This window comes from Meleagris gallopavo, chromosome 5 (assembly GCF_000146605.3).
Source record: "Meleagris gallopavo isolate NT-WF06-2002-E0010 breed Aviagen turkey brand Nicholas breeding stock chromosome 5, Turkey_5.1, whole genome shotgun sequence".
Lineage (NCBI taxonomy): Eukaryota > Metazoa > Chordata > Aves > Galliformes > Phasianidae > Meleagris > Meleagris gallopavo.
The window spans coordinates 11800200-11824611 of NC_015015.2; the positions used below are offsets into that span (position 1 = coordinate 11800200).

The following is a 24412-nucleotide window of genomic DNA, read 5'->3' on the forward strand; positions in this document are numbered from 1 at the left end:
GTTCCTCCCTGCCTCAGTTTCTTCCTTTCCCATTACTTCTCTTTGCCTAATGTGATTAAAAATTTCTGAGATAGAGACATGCTCACATGCAGTCTCCATAGCTCTGGATTTTGGCTAGGTGTCCTATGGCACTAATAAAGGACAAATTATAATAACCTAATTTTTGGATGGATTTGTATTTAGGAGTTACTTGATAACATTGTAATGCTATTTCATTCAATGGACATATGCACTGGTGAGGTGAACCCCTCAGCAGCACTATTTTAAACATAATGTGTAGACAATAATTATGATAATAATTAGATAAAAGATCAGACCCATGTGAAGTAAGTAGTAGTGATCTACATCTTTCCATGTGAGCAAAACCCCAAGGTTGGCCTATCCACAACATTATCCTTAAGCGAAAGCCAGCCATGAGTGCTCCAGGTAATGGCAACATTGTTGGCCTTCCTGTGGTTTGTGGAGGTGAGGTTTCTACCGAATGCTTCCTTCAGGTATTTCCCTCAATGTGTCAGAATAGCTATTATGTCAGAAAAGCATCTATAAATGAAGCACAACTCTAATTAGGCAAATTAAATATTCATGGCATCAGTCTGGACATCAGTATGACAAAGATTCAGGGAAATGCAATGTTTAATCTCTAAATCATGTCAGCAGAAAGGAACATGGGCTTTTAATTTCCTAAAGTTTCTTATTCCCACTCTGTGGTTGTTTTCTCTCTCTTCACTGAAATAGACCTTATGACATCCCTGCATAAACAAGGCACTTGGGAATCATCAATGAATTCCTACAATGCTCTCTATTCCCATAGCTGCCCCAAACCAAAAAGGACTACCCAGTACTTATGCAAGACATCAGGTTACTTGTTTCTTATATTCAAACTATCTCCACTCAGTTTGTGATGGGGAATAGCCTAAGAAGGATATGAGGGGTCTAAGTGGTTGTGGGTAGTTATTTTCATCCTCTTTTTGCAGGTATTTCTCAGGAAGCATGAAAATGCACATCTAGATAGACACACTCAGCTACATAAGCTGTACACCATAGGTATATGCTGGAATTAACTGATAGACTATTAGCCAGGGAAGACTCAGCACAGCAATCAGCACCAATACCATCTTTTTCATATGAAACATATGCTGATAAAACATGGAAATAGATGAAACTAAAAAGGTAAAAATAGACAACAACAATTCCAGCCTGTATTTCTCACAGTGGTAAATTTCTCTTCACTTTCATCTGTTCACTTTCATCCTCAAATGCTGGAAGACATGAACTATAAAATGGCACTTGTTAATATAAAGCAGACAGCTTGTGGAATACAGCTGAAGAGGTCAAGGGAACTCTGGTCCATCCCTCAGGGTCCAGCCAGTAACGTACAGAGTCTGACAACACCCCCTTCAAGAAACATACAGAGCCCAGATACAGTCCTTTTTGTCCACAGACACTGACCACCCATTTAACATTCCTGATACCATGACACATAGAGCTAAACTCAAAGATTGCCAAGATGACAACATAGCAGCCATATCTCTGCCTGAACAGCTTCAATGTTGACCTCTGTTTTCATGTTCCATAACACGTTTGTTGCAAATTTCCAAGCTTGCAAACTGCTTCATGCCTTACTGGATTTTGACAAGAACAAAGGGGAAAATCCTTGTTACTGTCTGTCAGTTTTTTTCTGGTTTTGCTTGTTTGTGGAATGGTCATGTTCTGTTTTGCAACTAGAAGTTGAAATTTAGTGGGGTCAGAAAATTGATGTTAGAAATTATTTTTGCCATCCATGTAGAAAGACATTCACATGTGGCTGAGATAAACATTCAGAATTGTCTATCTAAATACTTTCTTGTGACTTCAAGTCTCTAACCTTCTGTTTTACCAAACACGTTTTAATTCCTACTTTTCCTCCATCAACATTAAATAACGCACCTCAGTCCCTGAGAGTGACTGATAAACCCATTAATTTACTGTTTTTCTAAACCTTTGTGATGGCTTTTGTTGGATGCACTTTCCAAAAGCTTCACTAAAATATCTGCAAAGCAGAAATAAAATATTTTTGGAAGACAACCAGAGAACACAGATTCCAAGCTCAGCTTTCAACTCTTTCCTATAAACTCATAATATTTCAAAGACTTTTTTTTAACAGACTAAAAGCTCATTCACCTCGTTATGCAGGTAAATCAAATTTCTACATTTCGTACCTGTTAGAGCCTGAGATTTTACAAGGCCACTTCTGCCTAAGTTGGAAACAGAATCCTGACGCTAAATGACGATGATAAGGCCACTTGACCACACGCCTTTTGGAACAAAGACGTCAAAGTTAGGGGAGTGCTGGATCTGTAACCATGGGGATTTATGCCTCTCCAGAGCCAAGAAGCTTAATTCCCAGAATTCCAGTGTTGTCTAGCAACAGATACGCAATTGTAGGAGTCATGTTCTTATGGCTGCCCAATAGAAGTAATCTATTGTCCTTCATATCATTTCTACTCTGAGGTAGAAATCTGCTCCATGAACCTAAGAGCCAAGGACTCCTGCTCTGCTGAAATGTTATTGTTTATCTGCTGCCAGCAGTTTCCTTTCACTAATACAGTAAATAAATAAATAAATAAATAAATAAATAAAAATCAGACACATCAAGAACACAAATAATGGAGAAATGTCAGAATCCATACATATTATGATAAACATACATATTAAGATTATTGTCTTGAGTAAACAAAGAATTAAAGCTGGATTAATTGAAGTTCACTAAAAAAAAACATTACTATTCCAAATCACAGAAGATTTTTACAAACGTAATGATGCCTACCTAAGATTTTGTATTGATTTAACTATATCAGCTTTAAATAATATTTCAATTATCAAACTTTATATCACAATCCTATATTGCTGCATTATTTTCCCTAGCAGGCTATAATTTCTTTCGCTGCACAGATTAGGTAATATGAGTGAGACATCAATAACGGTCAGCCTGGAGGTTTTGAGACAGCTGAGAAGAATGATTCCCCATCCAGAACCAATTAAGCCTTACTTGGATAGTGATTTGATTGACAGCAAATTGCAACATCCACATGATAGCCTTATGAATTTCTACACTATGGAAATACGGATTCAAGTTCCACCAATATTCCTCCTTTGACACAGGGCTACATTTGCTAGAAATATCAATTGGAAGAACTAAAATGTCTCAGACATCTATATCAAGCGTATGGCTTATTAAAGCAACTTAAAATTTGAGAACAGCACCATAAACTTAAACATCACTCCTGATCTTTCAGCCAAAGCGAAGCACCCATCTTGCATTCTTTTCCTAAACACAGCCATCAGTACAAGTTGCCAAAAATAAATCCCAAGATCATGTTTCTAGGCTATACTTCATAATGATTACAAAATCATTATTTCAGGGCAGATCCCACCAAGAAAAAGAAGGAAGACCATCCACTCTGCTCACTTCTTAGTGTGGGTGCTGTCCCACTCTAAGGGCAAGTATCTTTGGGCAGGATAGGAATAGGCAGGGAATCAATGAACTGTTGAGTCACGTCCTAGATGCACAAACTAGAAGAAATGGCCTCACCTACACTGCCAGCTCTCTAGCTCCAGCAGTCAGCAAGCTGTAAGCAGCTCAAGTGCACTGTCCCATGCATGTGTTATGTGTGAGGAGGATCCACATCCCTCCGAACCTGCCTACATCTTCACGACAGCTAAGTTTGGCAAGAATTCACATTGAACAATGGTTCTGGAATCAGGAAGCATTGATAATCATGAATGTGCTGGCTATGCTTCATAGTCAGCAAAATTATCAACATTTTATATCACAGACCTAAGTCTACATATAGCTTCTCCACCTTTAAGTATCCACATGCAATAATCTATTGAAATTATTGTCTCAGATTTCCATCCAGCTGCTAGGGAGACCTGCCTTCAATTAGAGAATAGTAAATGAACACATTCTACTGAGATGAGCCAGCGAAGCTCATTTTCACAGGCACTGAAATTGCATATGCAGGACATAGTCCTGGCATACACTTCATAGATCCTGTTAAATCTGAAAGTCATGAGACACTGATTGCAGGGAAATCCAGATAATGTCAAGACACTTCTAAGACAAATGAACTGCTTCAGAGTGCACATGAACATGATGTAGCTTGCACTGGAGTACAATAGAACAACTCATCCACTCAGGAAACAGAGCTCTAGGATAAAGATACCAGTTCAGAGGACATTCTCTGTTTTGCTTGCAACACAATGATGTATGAGAAGGATGAAAACAGAATAATAAGCTTCTGGATCAAGAAACAAACATTTCTTTTGCACTACAATGGTCTGGGAGAAAGCAGATACGAGGAAGAAGTATTGTACTTACATAGCAAAAAACTTATGTACTCACATTCCTCTCTCCACAGGAAATCAGCTGTGAGATCACTAACCTACAACTCAAACTTTTACTAAACTTCTTTACAACCTGGTAATCTCACACATTAAGTAAATAAACATAATGGCTGGTGTCATAACTCTTTATAGATGGATACAATTCACCATATGCAGGAAAGGCTGTTTTTTCTTCACCTACTCTGCATTCTTAACTCATCTGAGAAGTTATGATAAAAATTACGCTCAAGATCCAATCAGCTGTGTTGAAATCAGTGGGAATATTATTTCATACTCCTGTAGTAATATTAAGAATGCATCTCTTTCTACCTCCTCCATTATTGATTTTCTTTGTACCGTGTCCACTATGATACTTCAATTCTATTTGATCACTGATCCGCTGTGATTCCAACTGCCTCATGCTCTTATCTTTTCCAAATAAATAATAAAAAATAAAAATATAATAAAAGAATTAAAAAATCACTGGAAGAGCAGCTTGTAGTCCCTAAAAGTAGTCCAATTAAGACCTGCAAAGAATAACAACCTCTAGAGCATCTTATAATTACCTGCTACTGCATTCCTGGAGTTAGAAGGGATTTACAACAATGTCACTCAAATAAATACTTCTAATTCCACTCTGAAAAAAGGCCAAATTCTAGCTGCCATGAAACCGTTATTGCTAGATCCTATGTTTGTCGTGTAAAACCACATAGAGTGCTACTTTGGAAGACACTATGCAGCTTAACTCAAACACTAACTTTAACAGATACACATATGTGTCTAACTCTGTAAGGCACCCAGGTAACCCCAAAAATCCTTTTGCATCTAACTGGAAGCTGGTTAGATTTATCTAACACTTCAAGGAGAGCAAACTGCAATCTCATATTTCATTCTTTTCTGTGACAGAGTCTATGGAGGAAGTAAGTCTGACATATCCAAGTAAAAGGTCCAAACAACTGTGGCTACCACCTCTGACAGAACACAGAGGAATGGAAAGCTCACTGGGACTCAATCTCTTATGTAGCCACAAGAATTCAGCTTTTGATTTCCAATGCTTTTTGTTTGCATTAAGCGTATCTGCTCTGTACCATTACAATTATCTGGGCCAAGCTGTAGGCATTCACACATAAGTGGGGAACAACTGAGAACGTGTAACATTAAGGGATTCTACATGGGAAAGATGCACACTTTTGCTAGAATGATCACACTGGAAGTTACCAAGAGCAGTGGTATTTGATTTGGTGTGTTTGGCTCCTAAGTTGATATGCCCATCGAGAGGATGGAAGCTGCTCTGGGCTCTTAATGACACTGTTTCAGGTTCTCCACAGATTCAAAAAAATACCACCCCATGAAGCTGGGCTGACTGTGCGTGTGTGCGCATGCACACATTATGTGCATCAGCTGAAAATGAAAGAGTTCATCCGTTCTTTGAAAGATCAAACACTAGAAGAGAAGTTTGTGGAAAATGCTGTGATGACTATGCAAACCACAGATTTCAAACCGAGCTTGTAGTGAGTATGTTCACAGATACAAAGTGCCTATCTCTTATTGCTTAGTCTGTGAAGAACTGTGCTTCAGTTCTTCCTTCTGAATGAAAACCACAGAAATTGATAATAAAATATCCCCCTTTTCTGTATCATTACAAAACCAAAAACACCCCAAACCTTATACACTGCAATGCCCCTCTCAAACACTGAGGAAAATGTTTACCATTACACAATAGCAGATAATCCCTAAAAAGCATAATTTTCCCTTTGCATTTGATTGCTGTGAGTGGTAGTTAGAGCATTTAAAAGCCAGTAGCCTTCATTCTGAGAAAGGCAGATACTCACTGAAGTTCTTGAGACAGAAGTGCAGAAAGGGAAATGGCTATTTTCAGGTAAAGCACAAGAGATTTGCACACTTCAAGGCCAGTTGGTAGAATACAGATGCTGCTTAAAGCAAAATGATTACCAAAACGCAGAGACACATCAAAAGAAAAGAAAACAAGGAGAAAAGTCAAACAGAAAAGCAATGCAGCAGAGTATTTCTAGTCCACTACCTCTCCCCTTTCACTGGTAAAGTTTTTTAAATGACTTTTAGACAAATTTCTTCTCTACTTGAGATAAGTTCTGTTAAAAGAATACGCATCCCTTTTCCCTGCTAGTGAGCTGCAAAGCTCCATCCATAAATGGTCTATTCTCATATCTGAAAGAACAGGAATCTGCTACCAGAGTGTGCAGGGAGAATAGCTGCCTTTCCACTCAGCAGCTCCCTGCTGAACTGTTGAGTCACACATTTTCTCTGCATTCATTTTCACACTGCTCCCACTCAGTCCACCTGCCACTTCATCTGGAATGGGTGGGAGGAGAAAAAAAGAGGTTAAGCAAGAAAAAAATGTTCACCCAGGACCATTATTACAATACTGCAGGGTCATGTACATGAGCAAGCCTGCTAGCTGCTAAAGAGGGACGGAGAAAAGAAACGTCAGATTGCAAGATAAACTGTCTCCCTCTCTTCTTCTTCCACAAGAGATTGGTCAGTGAACAAATGGCAGATCTCATCTGATTCCCAATCACACACTGATTAAATGCCCCTGCTGACTTGTTCTGTTAATCTAGGGCTTCATATCAAACTTAAGGCTTTCCTCCTTTTCTCTGACTTTTCAAGATGGCTGTGATTTTTTTCTCAACGGTTCAACAGACACTGTGAAGCAATTGCCTGGCTGTCACAGTGAACTGCCACAATGACAAGTGCCAATACCTTCTGGATAGATCCCATCCCCAAAGGTTATCTTTAGCTGAGCTGCTGCAGTGGAAATGTCAATCAGTTCCAATTTCTTCTTTAAACTGAATAATATGAAAAAAAAATCTTAGCCACTTTTTTATGATTGATTTCTATGAAAGCTACAACAGAAGTCAACACCACTCTACTATCTGATAAATTTCAGTGTGAAAAAGAGACTTACCAGTGACGAGATATCTGTTTATCATTGCTATCGTGGGTACAGCTGTATGGGTACTATGTTAGGTAGTACAGTTAGGTAGTACAGCTGAACAGATACATTTAAAGAAATATTATTTCCATATTAATTTAAATGGATTTTTAAACACTGCAATTTTTGATGCCACACAGACAAAAAATATCCCAGAAGATTCCCAGTTTCAAAAGTTGTTCCAAAAAGCACCTCTGAAACTGACTTTCAGACTAAACCAGGATAATTGTGAAGCACCACCTGGAGTACTACATCCAGGCTTGGAGACCCCAACTCAGGAAAGATGTCAAGGTTTTGGAGAGGATCCAGAGGAAGCTCACAGTGATCATCAGAGAGCTGGAACACCTCTCCTATAAAGACAGATTGAGGGAACTTGGTTTATTCTGTTCTAGAGAAGAGAAGTTTCAAGGAGACCTCAATTTCAACCTTTCAATATTTAAAGGGAGCTATAAAAAGGAAGGAAATCAACTTTTTACAAGGATAGAAAGTGATATGACAAGGCGAAATGGTTTTAAACTGCAGAAGAAGAGATTTAGATTAGATGTCAGGGGAAATTTTTCACGGAGACAGAGGTGAAGTGCTGAAAAAAGACTGCCCAGAGAGGCTGTGGGTGTCCCACTCCTGGAGGTGTCCAAGGCCAGGCCAGATGGCGCCCTGGGCAATCTGATCTAGCGCCTGATTTAGTGGCAGGCAACCCTGGCCATGGCAGAGGTGTTAGAACTAGATAACCTTTGAGGTCCCTTCCAGTCCAAGCCATTCTAAGATATAATTCTATGATTCTCAGACTACTGTTACTGCTCCTACCCAGTAGAAAAATTAAGAACTAGATAATTTTATTTTCTAAGGCAGATCTAGCGCTTGAGAAAACAAGACTGTTTTTCACCTGTGAGAAAGTCTCTTCTTTGCAAATGTTTGTGCCCTTTTCGTGGTAATTCTTCTGGTTCTTCTTCTTCCCAATCTGAGAAGAGCTTAGTGACATTGTTTCAATATGCCTTTCTGTATGAACTCCTCCCTAAGTTCATCTCTTGGGCTCATTGTTTGGTTTGAGAAATAGTTCATGAAAAAATATGACAGAGGGGAAAAGAACTACATAAAAGTGAAAAGCAAAACTCAAAAATGTTCTCAAAGTTCCTTGCCTCTGTAAATCTGTTGTTCCAAATAAATTGAAGAGTTTCTCTGGTCTATGAAGTCATTGCTGAAGAGGGAAGGATGCATCCTCTAATCAGAGACTTTGTTGTGCTGGAAGGGTGAGACTCCTTGTTTGGGCTGCTGCCAAACTCTTCCTGCCTTGGTAAAACTAGATACTCAAAACAGCACTCCTCCCAAACACAGAGCCCTGCATGATGCTACTGGCTGCTTAATATAACAAGAGCATCTAGTATGGTAAATTTATCATCTGGTAATTCTTGGTCATCTCACTCAATCTCTAGACTGTAGTTATTTACACTGAAGTTGAAAGGGCAAATCAACTCACAACATCTTTTGCTGATAAGAGTCTAGCTCAGGTGTAAGCCCTTCTTACACAGGACTGAGAGGAAAGTAAAATCATCAGCTCTTTGCTCTAGATGGATAGACCTCTCAGTTCAGCAAAGATGAAATACTAGGAACCATCAGAAATAAGAGATTGTTAAATAGAGGAACCAAATGGAAAGTATATGATAGCTACTGTACCATCTGCTCGGGTCTCTTTTCCTCCAATACTGTATATAAATCACTACGCTTCTACTAATAGTGGGGGAGTTTCTCTGAATTTCTAATGGAAAGTTAGTTATGCCCTTGCCCTCACATAAATCTTACTCCCACTATTAAATCAAATACACAAGAGGTTTATTCCTGAAAGATCTACTAATACTCACAGGTCTTAAGGAAAGGATGTGTTGTTAAGCAGCGTCCTTTTCTTCTGGGAAACCTGTCAAGTTAAAAGATATACTATTTCTCATGGCAGTTAGGGCTCCTAGAGCAGTGTTTGGTTCAAAACAATTAAAATATTAAATAGTGTCAAATTACTGCACTTGAAAAGTGAATGTAGACCCTTGGTGGGCAGGGGCGGTGAATATTAACTTCCATCACACCCACACGTAATTAGCATTTGCTATTTTTCAATCAGTACTCTATTCAAAGCTTCTTTTGTTGGTTTTTATTTTCTGTACAAGGCTTTTTCCTTTTTTCCTATTAACCCCTTTACAGAAGTTCTTTTTGATTACTACTTAACAATTGACTGCATTTTTGAAACATGCATGAAAAAACATTTCTTTGTTATGGTGCTTTCTTCAAAGTTTTTCAAGTGCCTGGTAATAATTTTTTTTGAGGGGGAAAGTGGGGGGGGCGTGTACTTGAGTTTTTACAAGCACACTGCAAGTTGAGTTTCAGCAGAGTTTGTGTCCTAGTCAGAAAACACCATTTAACAGTAAAAATTGAAATGCACAAAGCAGCTCTGTAATTCTATAGTTGAAGAAAAACTACCGCTTAGACTGCTAATGGATCAGCCTCTCATGGGCAACATAGCTGGGAAGAACTGTCAACAGTGCAAGAAAAAATGCAGATTTAGCTGCACAGGGTTTAATCTTCTTTCGAGGCAGGATAATCAACTCTCTGTGCTCAAATCCAAATGATCACTTTCATGCCTTTTACCACAGCAGGCATGTCCAGCCCATGGGCCACATGCAGCCCAGCACGGCCCACAGTGAGGCTGGGCACTCACCTGACCATCATGGCGACGGCTCTACCCCATTGAGTGGCTCGGCCCGGCCCTGGGGCATGCATCCATTGCTCACCAACACCAAACATAAATGTGGAATTGGCACTGCTGATGAGCTGAAAGCAGGACACGGGGAGGGCACAGTGAAGTGCTAGCTCAGGTTATGGCAAATAGTTTTATATGTTTTGATACATTGGCTAAACACAGTCCTGTGAACAGCAAAAAATACGCAGCCTTGTTTTCAGTTTTGATTCAAGAATTTGAGAACAGGTTACAAGATGGTCAGAAAAATTGTTAAAGTTTTGGTATACTTGCAACTCCGTTTCAAGTTGACAATACTTTTTTTGAAATGAATGTATAGTTGCAATCAGATGTTCAACTAAAAAAAAAAAATCTGATCATGTCTCTTTAACAGACTTTTATAATAGAAAAATACCCCTTATCTTCTCATCCCTCATCTGCCTCAACCACTTCTTATTCATGTCATTGCTTTTCGGCAGTATTGAAGGATGAGAGAAGGGCCCCATAGTAAAAGATGAGAAAAGTGCTTCACAGGATCTGGGGATAGAGATAGTTAGAGATAGCTTCCAAAAGCAAATATGTAGAGGTTGTTAGAAGAATGGGGATTGCAGACACTGGCACTGAGACAACGAGGGGGTAGAGAACACAAAGTTAAGAGTTTGAGAACAGCCCGAGGACACCTGGCAGGGAGGTGATAAGATGTCCTCAGGGCAGGCTAGAACTGGATCTGGGGCTGCCCCTCCTGCAGGGTCAGAAGTTTACAGTGAGGAAGACTACGAGCCTTCGCGAGGAAGACTATGTTTCTTCATCCCACGACCACCAGGAGGAGACCCCCACGACTCACTACGCATGTGGGAAGGGGAGAGTCTGCATGCTAATATGTTCTCAGAAATGTAATGAATATGTATCCAAATTCCTGGAAACAATTATGTATTAGTTCAGCTTATATCTTTCACACACTTTTTCCTCACAGTGTGCAGGTCAGGCGGATCTATCCCCCTTGCACCCAGCGTATGCGCACCACTGAAATAAACATACCTGCTCTATATCCTTAATCTGGCTATAGAGTTTGATCTCTGCATGTCAGGTACAAAAAGAGTAAAATTTCATCAAAAATCTCTGATGAGCTCACTAAGAATTGCTACCACTTCCATCCAATCAGACATTTATGCATTAGATTCATAAAAACAAGGTCAAATATCCCACCAGTTTTATGTTTCTGTTGCTCTTTTTTTTTTTTCTTTCTTCCTTTTTTTTTCTTTCTTTTTTTTAGAATTTTAATAAGAACACCCATGAACTGCAGGACATGCTTAAAAGGGGCTCAATGCATACAAAAACAAACAAAATACCAACAAAAACAGCTGCAATAATTTTATATCAGTCAAACAGCTCTGTGGTACTAGAGTCAATTAGAAAATTAAAAGAAAAGTGCATTTGCATTCTGGTTTCACACACTTTTGAAAATATTTGATTTTGCTAATACTGTCATTTGTACTGGCATTAGCAGACTTTTATTACTCAAAAAAGTATATTTCTTCTTGCATGCAAAGAACTTCTACAGCTGTAATGCAAATACCACTTTGCATTTCTAATTTCTTTTGAGCTACTTCCTAGCCTGCTGTCCCACAGGTTTTATATCCATCTACTGCTCTGGGGTATGACAGGTCTTGCACCTTGAAGCAGTTGGGCAATATGCTGGCCTCCTGCCAAGTTCAGACATGAAGATTTTAACTTTTCATTCATTTAGATATAGCCCTGCTTTACTAAGTGACTAAAATCTTATGCCCTGGAGCCTTCAGCAAAAACGTTTAGGAAAGCCACTATCACATTCAACATTTATTCCAATGACACACTCTTCCCTGGCAAAGTAAATTGTATCAAGAGTCTTAACAATCATCTTCAGTCACAAACCTTATATATGCCTCATGGGTACTACTGCAAGGGTACTACTGCATTTCACTTTCTTTCATGAATTTTAAAAGGCTATGCTTGAACTGGTTAGCTTCCTCAAGAAATAACTGTATCATTTATATATTATCATTTATGCTCCAGAATAATCACTTGGTTAGTTAAGAGTGTGAACAGCTAGAAACAGGATGTCCACACTTAATTTTATCTCTATTACCACCCAAGGCTACTTCATTATGGGCACAAATGCAAAACCTACAAAAATCAAATGCTATTGCTTCCAGTTCCATAACAATCTCCTACACCTGTAATTGCAGAATCTTCAAGTTAGGGACACGGTGAGATGCATAACAGTCCCATTAACCTCTCCTAATGAACCACATAACAGCACAAAATCAAAGACTACTCCTAGAAGAAGGTAGTAGTTCACTGTGTTTATTTATGTCCAATCTACCAGAGCGTGTGTGTGTATATGTATATATATATAGTGCTCATCAACATAGATGCACAGCTTTAAGTAGCTAAAAAAACCCACAAAAAGCCCCAACAGTTTGCCTTTTCATCCTCTTCCCTGAGATAGAAACGTGCACAGGGCAATGTTTTGTCTAGATATATAAACAGACACGCACAAGTTGTTATGGATCTATGTCAGAGTAGGTGAGAAAAAAAGCACATGCTTATGATAAGTTTTGCAATTATTCTGGGAGAATTTTACAGCACTTGTCTGTAGTCAAGAGCTTCACTCCCTCTACAAAACAAATTAAAGCAGTGAAAATCTTGCAGGTGCCAAAGTTTTGTTTGATCCAAGAAGATGACTGCCCCTTACATGTCACTGCCTCATGCCAACCTATCTTAGCAACCCCTAACATTAACCAGTAGGTCCACAAGGTTGTAAGCAAAGCTGTGTGAAGACACCATTTTGGATCTGGGTCTTGCATCAATGTTGCATGTGTGCTTCCAGCTGGTACCAGATAGCCTATAGAGTTTTGTTCCGTACACCAGCAGTCAGTGTGGACATGCTCTTGGTTACCTTGGACCAAGATTATTCTGAAGACGATTTGAATGTGATTTGATATTCCACAAAAGCAGGCAAAACACCTGATGCTTTTGTGAGAGGCAGAGCTATCAAGGAGGTATGCTGTTAAAATCTCACATTGCTACAGATATCAAAGGTCTCACACCAATTCCCTACTCTGAAGATGAAAGAACAAGTCATTTTACCACCTCATCTATGCAACACAAATTTGAGCTGTTCAAAAACTTTGCTTTATCATGTCCTAATCAGAACATTTTTGTTTTTTTCAGGAGCTCCTGATTTCATAATATTTATGATACAGGTCATCACAAAGGCAACAAGTATATCCTAATGGAGTTGAAGTCATCCCACTGTTTTGTTCCAATGCTGAAAGTGCTGTGCCAGCTTTCTGTGATGTTCCTGAAAACATAGATTTAATGTATTTTGAAGTACATATAGTCAGTCACCTTTCATAGTGCACACTTAATGAAATGTGGCTGCTGGTATGTGTCAATATATCTCTCATCCACACCGCTATATTTCTGCTATTCTATCCAGAGTACTTCATTTGCATTAACAGATGACAGACTCTTCATACCAAGTCTCTCCTCATACTTAGATGCATACTTTTCTTCTACAAAAAGTAGAAGAAAATCTGTACTAAACAATCTTGGAATTCATAGCTTTGAGGACAAATGCAGAACTTTCCACACCTTCTCAATCTCTTTTTTTCCACAAGGGTTAGATTCTACTCAAAGATTTATTTTTTTATTTTATTTTTTCTCCTTGAAACTCTCAACTCCTGGTAACAAATATGCATAACACACTTTTTTTCCACCACTTTTACTGAAGATGGCATTAATTATGCTGGGAACGTCATATGTAGAATGGACAGGAAACCTTAAAGAGCTTAAAGAAAGATTTTAAGACTGGCTCAGGCAGAAGTGTTGTGACCTACAGCAGATACGATAAATGGGGACACAGAAGATTAGTCAAGATCTCAAGTTCTACCTTTTTTTTGGGGGGGGTAGGGGGGGTGGAAGATAATGGAGTGAGGGGGCTGATGTAATTATAAAATTGCAGTCCATGTACTCACCTTTTATCTTTCCAGATCTTGAAATAATCTTGCCAATTGAAAAGCCATAAAACCACCAAATTCACACATCTCCACTAGGAATAGCAAGATAGTAGCACAAATCTCAAGAACAAAGGAAGCTTCATCTAAGAGCTGCTGCACAAGCATTTGCAGCCATGGAAAATATCACAGGCTCCTGTGTCCTGGCCACGGAGATTCAGAGCATGACAGTGTCAGAAAGAACACAGCAGTAAACGGCTGCACAGATTGCTAAAGGAGGCAATTTTGAGAGCCCCTGCACAATAACAACAAAGAAAAATGAAAGTCACTTAGTGTCTTTCAGGAGCATCACCCTTCTTCAGGACAGCAGCAAAACTGGCTAGATGATTTTTCTTTTGCTGTTCCTTTTACCCATTTCAGCAAGAATACTGCCTTCACGAGGAAGTCAGGATCAAGCCCTGCAGCCTTATCACCTCAGTCAGTTTCTGGGCTCAGAGGTGGTTTTTTTTTTTTAAAGATACATATAGAGAAGAAAAGGCACCCAAACTCCTGAAGACTTTGCAAAGTAGCAAATTTGGACCATTATTTGAAGATTAGTCTCAAACACACACTATTTATCTGTCTTGTGTGTGTGTGTGTGTGTGTATATATATATATATGTCTATTGTAATACAAACTCTGGCACAGAAAGGAGCTTTGATAGAATTTGTTAGTTAATTAAATCCAGAATGTTAATGGATTTTTCATAGCACTGTGGCACTGTATCTAAGAAAAGCAATGAAAAAATTGTTCTATTTAAATGTGGCAATAGCTGTAGTCTTTAGGCATATGCTTAATGAATAAATCTGTTAGGAAAAAGGTCTGTGTGTACTGGAGGGAAGCAGTATGTTTGTTCTCACTTGAAGCGTGCCACGATGGCAATCATCAACAGCAAATGGCCTCTGCTGTAAGGACTAAATAAAATTATTTGTGGGCATTTGCTTTCAGGTGAAACTGCTTTATCTTTTAAAGAGCATGTTTATTTTAGCTTACCAGCTGAAAATAAAGCAAAGTCAGATTTGTGCTATTAAGGACACCTGATAAATGCTCACACTCTTTGGTGGGTGCAGTCTAAGAATCACAACATAGTTATACCCAGGCAGCCTGCTACCACAGCGTGGGGTGCAGAGGCATTCAGATCCCACAGTGAAAATGGTCTAACAACCCAATGCAAGTACATTTTGTAGCTGTGGGTTCCATTTCAGAGATTAAATTATATAGAATACAACGCAAGACAAAACATGAACAGTATTGTGCATTTAAAGCTTAGATGCCAATCAGAATGCTAAGATGGCAAGGCATATGAGAAGAAACTTAGTTTATTAGGTTCCTATTTCCATAAGCTAGCAGTTTTGTTTGGGAAATTAAAGTGCCGTTGATTTATGCAAGGCAAAAAGTATGGGAAATACACATAGTTAAACCACAGCTCACCAAGACAGACTCTCTTTCCTGTTCATTCCCTCAGTGATGTGCTTGAATAAGATGCTTTTTACAAAGCAACCAGATCTCTCTCAGAAGGCACATTCTGTGGTTAAACAGCCATGGGTAACTTCCAGGTCCAACGCAACTGAAGTCTCAAACAGGTCGTACTACAGCTGGAAATCTACTGCGGCTGAAAATCCCTACCAACCAAGTGAAATCATGCCATGATCACCCCTACTTCGACACTTCTCAGGCAGCAGGGTTGGGAGACTGTTCCTCATTGCTTTTGGAGGGTTGATGCATGACTCAACACTCACTCAACACTAACTTTAGTCCTTGCAGTCCCTCCCCTCCCAGTGAACATATAAAGCAAGTTAAGATTAACAAAGATCAGAGATCACAAGTGGGAGGAAAGAGATAAGAAGATGCGAAAGAGACAAAGCAAGTCTCAGGCTCTCAAGGTTTCTTTTTTGAGAGAGAGCTGTGACACAATGAAAAAAATCATTCCATCATTAATACCTCTGATTTTTGAAGATGGTATTTCCTTCCCACTCTCTTCTTATATGTTAACCCTATTAGAAAACTTCTCAATGAATTTTCTTGCATTTCTCCCTGCTAAATATAGAAATGCTACCAGCAAGCATAAGCAAGACATGAAATCTCAATCTACAAACTGGTAAGACAGAAGTCTAGAGAGCATGATTTCAAAAGTACTGTGCTTTTCAACATTTGAGTGTTTCTAAAGGGACAAAAGAAAGCTGACTTTGTTAGCTGATGGCAAAAAGCAGAATGGATGCTCTTTCTTTGATTACAAACTGCCTTCTGACTGCTTAAAATGAATCAGCAGTAGAAGTTTAAGATACTATGACATGAGACATTAGACTTGCAAAGAGTGATTTGCTTCACCTCAAAAATCAGCAGGATTCTGTTCTCAAAAGTGACTAGAATTTTTTACCAGGTTGACTTCCAGCTTATTTCGGGATATAGTTATACGACTAATTTGCCCATTCACCACTGAATCTGCTGTCACTAAGTACTAACCTTTGTTCAAACCTTTGTAAATTTATCCTTATGTATAGCAAGTACGTATTTTATCTAAGTCAGGATGACCATCCTTGAAACTGCTGAAATAATTAAGTAATTAAGCAGAGGAACTCTTACTCACAATGCAATAAGTAAGCTTGTCTTTGAATATAGGATCATCTTGAAAATACGTAGTTAATTAGCACATCTAGCTAGCTTGCAAAAATCCTGGAGGATCTATCTTTGTGGAAGACCACATAGCATCCAAATGTGCAACTTTGCAATAAATCAGAATCTCATCTGCATATGAGGTGGGCTTAATGCACATCAGGTGACCAATCCGCCTTTCAGACAAGTCTACAACCCAAACAGTGAGGTAGTGAAAAAATTAATATGTAATAACATGCCAGATCCAATAAATGCTGCATTGTTTTAGGTCTCAGATTCCTGAAACAGGTACTTTAGTATTTTTGACCTGTAAAACGTCTGTTTATGATGTTAATCCAGGTCCTGCAAACACATGCTCCACCAGGTGACATAGAAGACAAAAGTCAAGCTAAACAACAGACTAGCAGCAAAAAGAAAAAGATAAAATAAAGGTGAAGGTACAGACAAAAGAAGGGCTGACAGTGTTTGGGAATAATGGAAATGAGAATGTGATGAGAAAGGGAAAATGAATACAAGGCTATAGAAGAGAAGCCCACAGGAGGAGAAGTGTTGAAGCCTGGCAGAAGGACTGAGGGGAGACTAAAAACAGCAGCTGGCTGTAGCTCAAATCAAACAAGGCAGCATATGCAAGGGGAGCAGTATACTGAAAACTTCTTTCCTTTTGGAGATTAAATACCTCAGAGTTACAGGAGAGCCTTCCCTGCCTTTCTTCTGGAATCCCTTGATCTACAGATTAGAACCAAAACTCTGAAGCATGAGATGATCTTGTTCAGCTTTTTCTATGGTTGTCATTTCCCAATTGCTACTGTGAGCTCTTCATGGAATTTTTCAAAGGCAAAACTGTAGAAACAGTAGATCTTGATTTATTTTTTGGACTGGGAAATCTGATACTGAGCACCACCCCCAAATTATTCAAAACATCAATAAACCAGATTTTCTATGGGTCTAGAAAATTCCCAGAATCCTCGGTTCAGCTAGATAGTACTTAGTCCTGCTGAGACAAGATCTCACACAATTTGAACCTCTTTTCAAAGTAGGGCCTAAGTTCCATTTTTCAAAAATAGCTTAAAAGCATTCAGTCTAATTCACACTGAAAGACAATGAGAAAAGACTGCACAGTTGCTCTTGCAATGAATGCTGGCAGGCTTTTCAAGCTACTGATGACCATATGTTTTTGCTTTTTTGAATTGTTTGTCTGCAAATACAGCACACAAATGCATGTCCATGTGTCTCTGACAATTAAGTAATCTTGCACAGCTATGAAAGCATCAGAGTCTACATACTGGGCAGTTTGGGAGCCCAGCATTCCAGGCCGCAAACTGCAGGAATGTTTAGGTTTGGCACAGACCTCATAAGGAAAAGTTCTAAGTGGGAAAGTCTTATAGTACTAGCCAGGGCTATAGGGAACCTTGGTTCTACAAGCTTCCACTGAAGTAGAAAATGACTTCACAGGTATACATGACAGGCCAAGAAATACCATTCCGGAGAATATCCCATTATGTCCTGTCTGCTGTTGTTTTTGTCATTGGAAAATATAGGCTACTACATCTCTTCTCAAGACCATATACCCCTACCTCCTTCAAGATGATGCCTCTCAAACCTCACTCTGACACAGATAAAGCACATGGCCTAATATATCTTTTGCAGTTCTGAAAGACAAAGGTTAAAACATAAGCACTACATGCAGAGAGGCAAGAGCACATGAATGGAAGATCATCCTAATATGAACAGCAAAGGAAAGAATTGACAGGATAATCCTGAATAATCTCTGGAGGAGAGTGACAGTCTGTTGTTTACAGTCATTATACTATTTTCCTGCCTGTGCAGTACTGTACAGAAACACAATAGAATCTACTTTTACCTTGGACTCAGGATCTCAATCTTTCTCAGGACTGCCAGGGTCTGTTTTAAAAGCACCCAAATTGTGATCAGACTTTGAAATATTTCTGCTAGCATTCCTGCTCAAGCCCTATTAATCACAGAATCACCAAGGTTGGAAAAGACCTACAAGATCATCCAGTCCAACCATGCACCTATCACCAGTAGTTCTCAGTAAACCATGTCCCTCATCATTATTTTTAATGTCCAAACGTTCCTTGAACACCTTCAGGGTCAGTGACTCCACCACCTCCCCGGACAACCCATTCCAGTGCCTGACCACTCTTTCAGAGAAGTAGTATTTCCTAATGTCCAGCCTAACTCTCCCCTGGCACAGCTTGAAACCATTCCCTCTAGTCCTGTCATCAGTTACACAAGAGAAGAGCTCACTACAGCTCACTACAACCTCCCTTCGGGTAGTTATAGAGAGCAATAAGGTCTCCCCTGAGCCTCCTCTTCTCCAGACTGAACAATCCCAGCTCCTTCAGCTGCTCCTCATAAGGCCTGTGCTCCAGATCCCTCACCAGCTTTGTCACCTTTCTTTGAACCTGCTCCAGGGCCTCAATGTCTTTCTTGTAGTGAGAGGCCCAAAACTGGACACAGTACTCGAGGTACTGCCTCACCAGAGCTGAGTACAGGGGACAGTCACTTCCCTGTTCCTGCTCGCAAAACACTGTTCTCACAAGCCAGGATGCTATTGGTCTTCTTGGCCACCTGGGCACACTGCTGGCTCACGTTCAGCCAAGCATCAATCAATATCCCCAGGTCCATTTCCTCTAAATAGTTTTCCAGACACTCTGCTCCAAGCCTGTAGCGTTGCCTGGGGTTGTTGTAGCCAAAGTGCAGGACCCAGCATTTGGCCTTGTTGAACCTCATCCCATTGGCTTCAGCCCAGCTATCCAGCCTGTCCAGATCCCTCTATAGGGCCTCACTACCCCCAGGCAGATCGACACTTCCAGTCAACTTGGTGTCATCTGCAAACTTATTGAGGGCGCACTCAATGCCCTCATCCAGGTCATTGACAAACATATTGAAGAGGACAGGCCCCAGCACCAACCCCTGGGGAACACCATTCCTGACCGGTTGCCAGCTGGATTTAGCTCCATTCACCACCACTCTCTGGGCCTGTTGCTCCAGCCAGCTCCTTACCCAGCCAAGAGTGTACTTGTCCAAGCCACAAGCTGCCAGCTTCTGCAGGAGAATACTGTGGGAGACAGTGTCAAAGGCTTTGCTGAAGTGTAGGTAGACTACATCAATGGCCTTTCCCTCATCCACCAGACGGGTCACTACATCATAGAAGGAAATCAGATTGGTCAAGCAGGACCTGCCCTTTGTGAATCGATGTTGACTAGGCCTGATCCCCTGGTTGTCCTGTATATGCCACATGATCTCCCTCAAGTAAGATCTCCCTTAAGTAAGCTTCAATACCTATTTAGATATGTTCATGATTTTTGATAGACATTTAACCTTTCAATTAACATTCTCATGTTAAAGACTGAAAATAAAACAAGTAACTGGTATGGTCAAATGAATATGAATATACCAACACTAACTCTGACGTATTTCATTTTACTTGATCATTTTTCATCGCAGGCACAATACAGTAACATCAAGCAAATGAGGCAGTTTCCATCTTCTCATCAATTTGGAAGTAGTACCCAAACCATTCTGCCTCTGGGATAGGAGGCTATCTGAGAAAGGAAAATGCAGGGTGGAAAGCACATGGAGGAAAAGAGATGTATATCCTTGTGGAAATCTAGGAAAAACTCACAGCTACTGGAGAAGTAGCAGTAGCAGAGTGGTTAAGATATCTTGCTGTGGAAACCCAAATCACAAGCTGGAGCTTTACACCAAAGCACTTTGTTGGATCAATCTGCGCGTGCATTTTATCTTGTTACCTGGCATGTTACACTGAAGATGACAACACATACACTACTATAAGCCACTGCCTATACAGAAATCTGTATCTTCTCATCCAGTTCATGCGGCCTACTATGCTTTTTTGAAGTTCATTATAAGCCTTAATAGAAATTCAAAACTGAAAATGCATACTGCAACAATACCAAGCTTTCGGAATTGCCAGAGCCAACTTCACAGCTCCTCTCAGACTGTTATTCAAGATAGCCTGCTAAAGTTGTTTACTTATCACTCTTGCCCACCTATCCTATTTCTAGTTTTCATCTCATGGTTCTAGTGATGCAAGGAAAACTGGTGTCTTTCCACAATGGTTTAGAAAGTAATTTGTCATCCAAGACCATACCAGAAAGGTGATGCTTATGGTTTTATGCAGGATGCCTGAAAGATAGCCAAAGGCTGCCAACTTCCATTAGAACTCCAGTAGAAAACAAATCAATTTCCTATAATCAGTTTCCTTCAATGTCTCTGGAAATTCCAGCCTGAATAATACAGTTTTATCTTTGGTATTGAACAAAAATATATCTCTGATATTCTGACTGCTTTGTTGGGCTAGTGAGTCTTAGCAGGCATAAGTCTCAGTAAATTACAAGTGTCAGAATATTAGTTACCCTGCATGGTATATAGCAGAAAACAATTTGATACACGGAACAGAACAAGAAAGAAGAACTTAAAGACAGTTCACTTGTCGCCTATCCAGCAAAAGCTTAAGAATCGGCCTAACCCTTCATAAAGATAAGACACAATAGATGTTTTTCAAATACTACCTTTGCTTCAAGACCTTCACAAAAGCATGATTTTGATGTGGAAATTTATGCAAATAAACAATTGGTAAACATTGAACTTGCCAACCATAGCTAAACTTATTTTGGTGCTCCTTGTTACAAGTGGCATTTTCAACCCTTTTACCTTCTGTGCGCTTCTTCGTGATTTGTAGTAGAACAGGAAGAAATACAACCTAGCACAAAAAAAAAGATAGGGTGTTTTTTTCATCTTTCTATTTGCATATGGTTAGTAAAACTCTGTTCATATTACTATGCAAACAATAACCATAAATCTCTTGCTGAATCAAGTATTCATTAGAAATACTGACTACTGTTTAGAAATGCAACAAGATCACAGAATGTTCATTTAATGAAAGCACGATTTTAATTGTACAGTGTCTCTAAACTTGTATTTGTCCAATCATGTAGTAAGGAAAACAACTATGCTCCCAAGAGAGCATTCTTTCTCCTAGGAGTCTATTATGATATTTTACTTTTCAAACAGAAGCAGTATAAACCACACAGTGTCAAACTAAGGCTTCCTTATTCACTTCTTCATTATTCTTGTGAGAAATCTCTCTGTAGTCATCAGGATTATTAGTGCAACACATCAACAAAAGAAATATGGATTACAACCTAGCCCACATGAAACAACAATTATGCTCTCACAAACCACAGAAAGTCTATAGCTTTCTCAAAGAGAAGCTCCTTGAAGGCAAACCTCCTTACATAACACTGAGATAAACTGTACTGAACTGATAAGGACCACATAACTAAAACTAGCACATAGTAATTTACCAAATTGGTACTTGTCAAGAATAGACTAATTTTAAATTTAACTCTGTTGAAATTAGTGCCCTTATATATGTGAACCTTTAGATACAGTGCACCTTGGCACTGCAAACTGTCTTGCTTTCATCATCTCTTTGAATCTGAGATGCTGCTCAGAGATGGAAAGAGATTTTCATCACTTTCATTTTCTACCACATTGAGTTTCGCACACGTTCTGCAGAAGAAACTTGCTTTAAAAAAGATTGAACTCCATGACCTCAGCTTCAAATTGCCACCCTAAGTGCATGCTCCTTCCAAGTTAGGATGCTTAATTTTGCCTGTTTCCATAGGTTGATGAGATCCCTTTTATCTGCATTTTCTTTTCCCTCTGTACCACAGCATGGCAATACAGCAAAACTTTTTAAGTCTCCAGGAGCACCATCCAATTTTACTCAGTGCATCAAGCAAAAAACATGCAGTGTTAGATATGAGCTGCAAAATAAAGCATTGAGACAGTTCTGTGAAATAAATAGCCTTCTAGTCACTCAAAATGACTATTCCTTAAACCACTCCATACTGAGAACTTGCAGCTGCATTCTAGACAGCATTGTGTGAAAGTTTATTAGCATGTTTGTGAGCAAGCAAAATTATGTCAATTTCTTTGCCAAACCAGAAGCATAGGGTCAGTCTATAGCCCTATGACAATTCATAGAAAATAACTTCAAAACATTTATTTCAAAGCTTCTTCTGACAACTTTGAAGACACTTTGCATTTCATACATCATTTTCTGAGCTGTCACTCAAATTGCTATCATTGATACTTTCTCACTGTCTTTACCTCTTGTGCCAAAGCTCATGTGCTCAGCCACCTCTGAAACAGCTTCAGGGAACCCTTCCAGCAAACATGTGTACCAGAGGCAGCCTACACAAACCAATTTTTTTTTTCCCCCCCCACAGTTCTTTACCAATGCTTCAAGGTTGAGAATATTACATTAACACGTAGGCACATACATGACCTACAGCTCACATTAAGCTGCAGAGTTTAGACTTTTTCTTGTTGGAACAAGTTCACCTTCATGTCATATGATAAGCAGCTGTCAATCTTTTTTCTCCCATCCTACATAAGGTTTTTCCAGGCTAAGCTTTTCTGCAAGGCAGAACTACCCACACCTTAATCTGTAAGGAAAACAAAATTCAGGTTGAAAAAAATCTTTCCTTTGTATTGCCCACATATAAAGAGGAAGCCAGGGTAACCACTGAATTAATAATCCTTTTGATGAAAAACTTGCAGGCTACGTGCAAAAACACATGTTATTTATGCTAAACAGCATTCAGAGAAAATAAGAGGGGAAAACTTCTTTTAGGGCAATGCAAAAGCCTAAGTAAAAGCAGAAGGGGTAGAAGTGAAGCTCCATATTAACTTTGTAAAGAAAAGCATTACCATATCATAACATTGCATATGTTCTCCCCAGAGCAGACATATCAACGGAAAGCAAATAGGAAGTGAACTATTAAAGTGCTCTGAACATAGTCAGTATCTTAATTGTATTCCTCACACGGTGGGTGGCAACCCCACACAAGGCAGGGGGATTGGAAATAGATCATCTTTTATGTTCCTTCCAACCCAAGCCATTTTGTGATTCTATGATCTTCAAGTAACTTATACCAACGTTATACCATAAATACACTCCTTTACTACCCAGTAAGAAAGCTAGCTAGTAATAGGAGTAAAAAATAGACTTTGTGGTGTCTATGTTGGCAGATGGATCAAATTCACTCATGTTTTAACTATGTACTTTCCAAATCTTAGCTCAGAATAAATTTGATCAGCTCTATAAAGTAATTTTTGAATCTACTTTTCATACAACCAGCGGAATGGCTTTAACATCTTGCTTTGAAGCTTATGTAAAGTGTCTCTAAAGATGAGATAGCATGCAGTATTATGTTTTAATTATGCTCAGATGCCAAGAGTAAGTGCTTTTAGGCAAGAAGTACATGTTTGCAATTTATTGTATGTGTGAACAAGTCCTAAGAAAATGAGATTTCCACTTACTTGGCCTCACAGGACCTGAACAAGATTTGCATAACGTAAATTCTGCAAAGGACACTAGCATGATTCTGAGCTTACAGAAAGGAAAGCATATCCTTTCTGCTATCGAATAAACAACAAGCATTGATTATCAGCTAGTCAAAGCTGACTACTAGTATCTAATCTGTAAAGAGAATGGGAACACAAAGCAGAAATGTTTGCAGGTTATCCAAACCTTCTTGTGATTCTTACGTAAAATAAGAATAGATCACAGCTCATAAAGAAGCATTTTTGAAATAAAGCATGTAGTAAGTAAAATTAACCCATTCACATCTAGAACATGTTTTT

At 39.2% G+C, this 24412-nt stretch overlaps 1 protein-coding gene across 9 annotated transcripts in view; it reads right to left on the reverse strand.

Annotated features, from left to right (window-relative positions):
• PTPN5 (protein tyrosine phosphatase non-receptor type 5) overlaps positions 1–24412 on the reverse strand; it is a 90905-nt gene that overhangs the window by 41350 nt on the left and 25143 nt on the right. For 2 of the 9 annotated variants that reach the window (XM_019615397.2, XM_019615393.2), the window contains exon 1: positions 2199–2366. The exons of the other annotated variants lie outside the window; for them this stretch is intronic. The gene's annotated coding sequence lies outside the window, so the exon portion shown is untranslated. Of the gene's footprint in view, positions 1–2198; positions 2367–24412 lie in introns of those variants that run through there. 9 annotated transcript variants of the gene reach the window in all.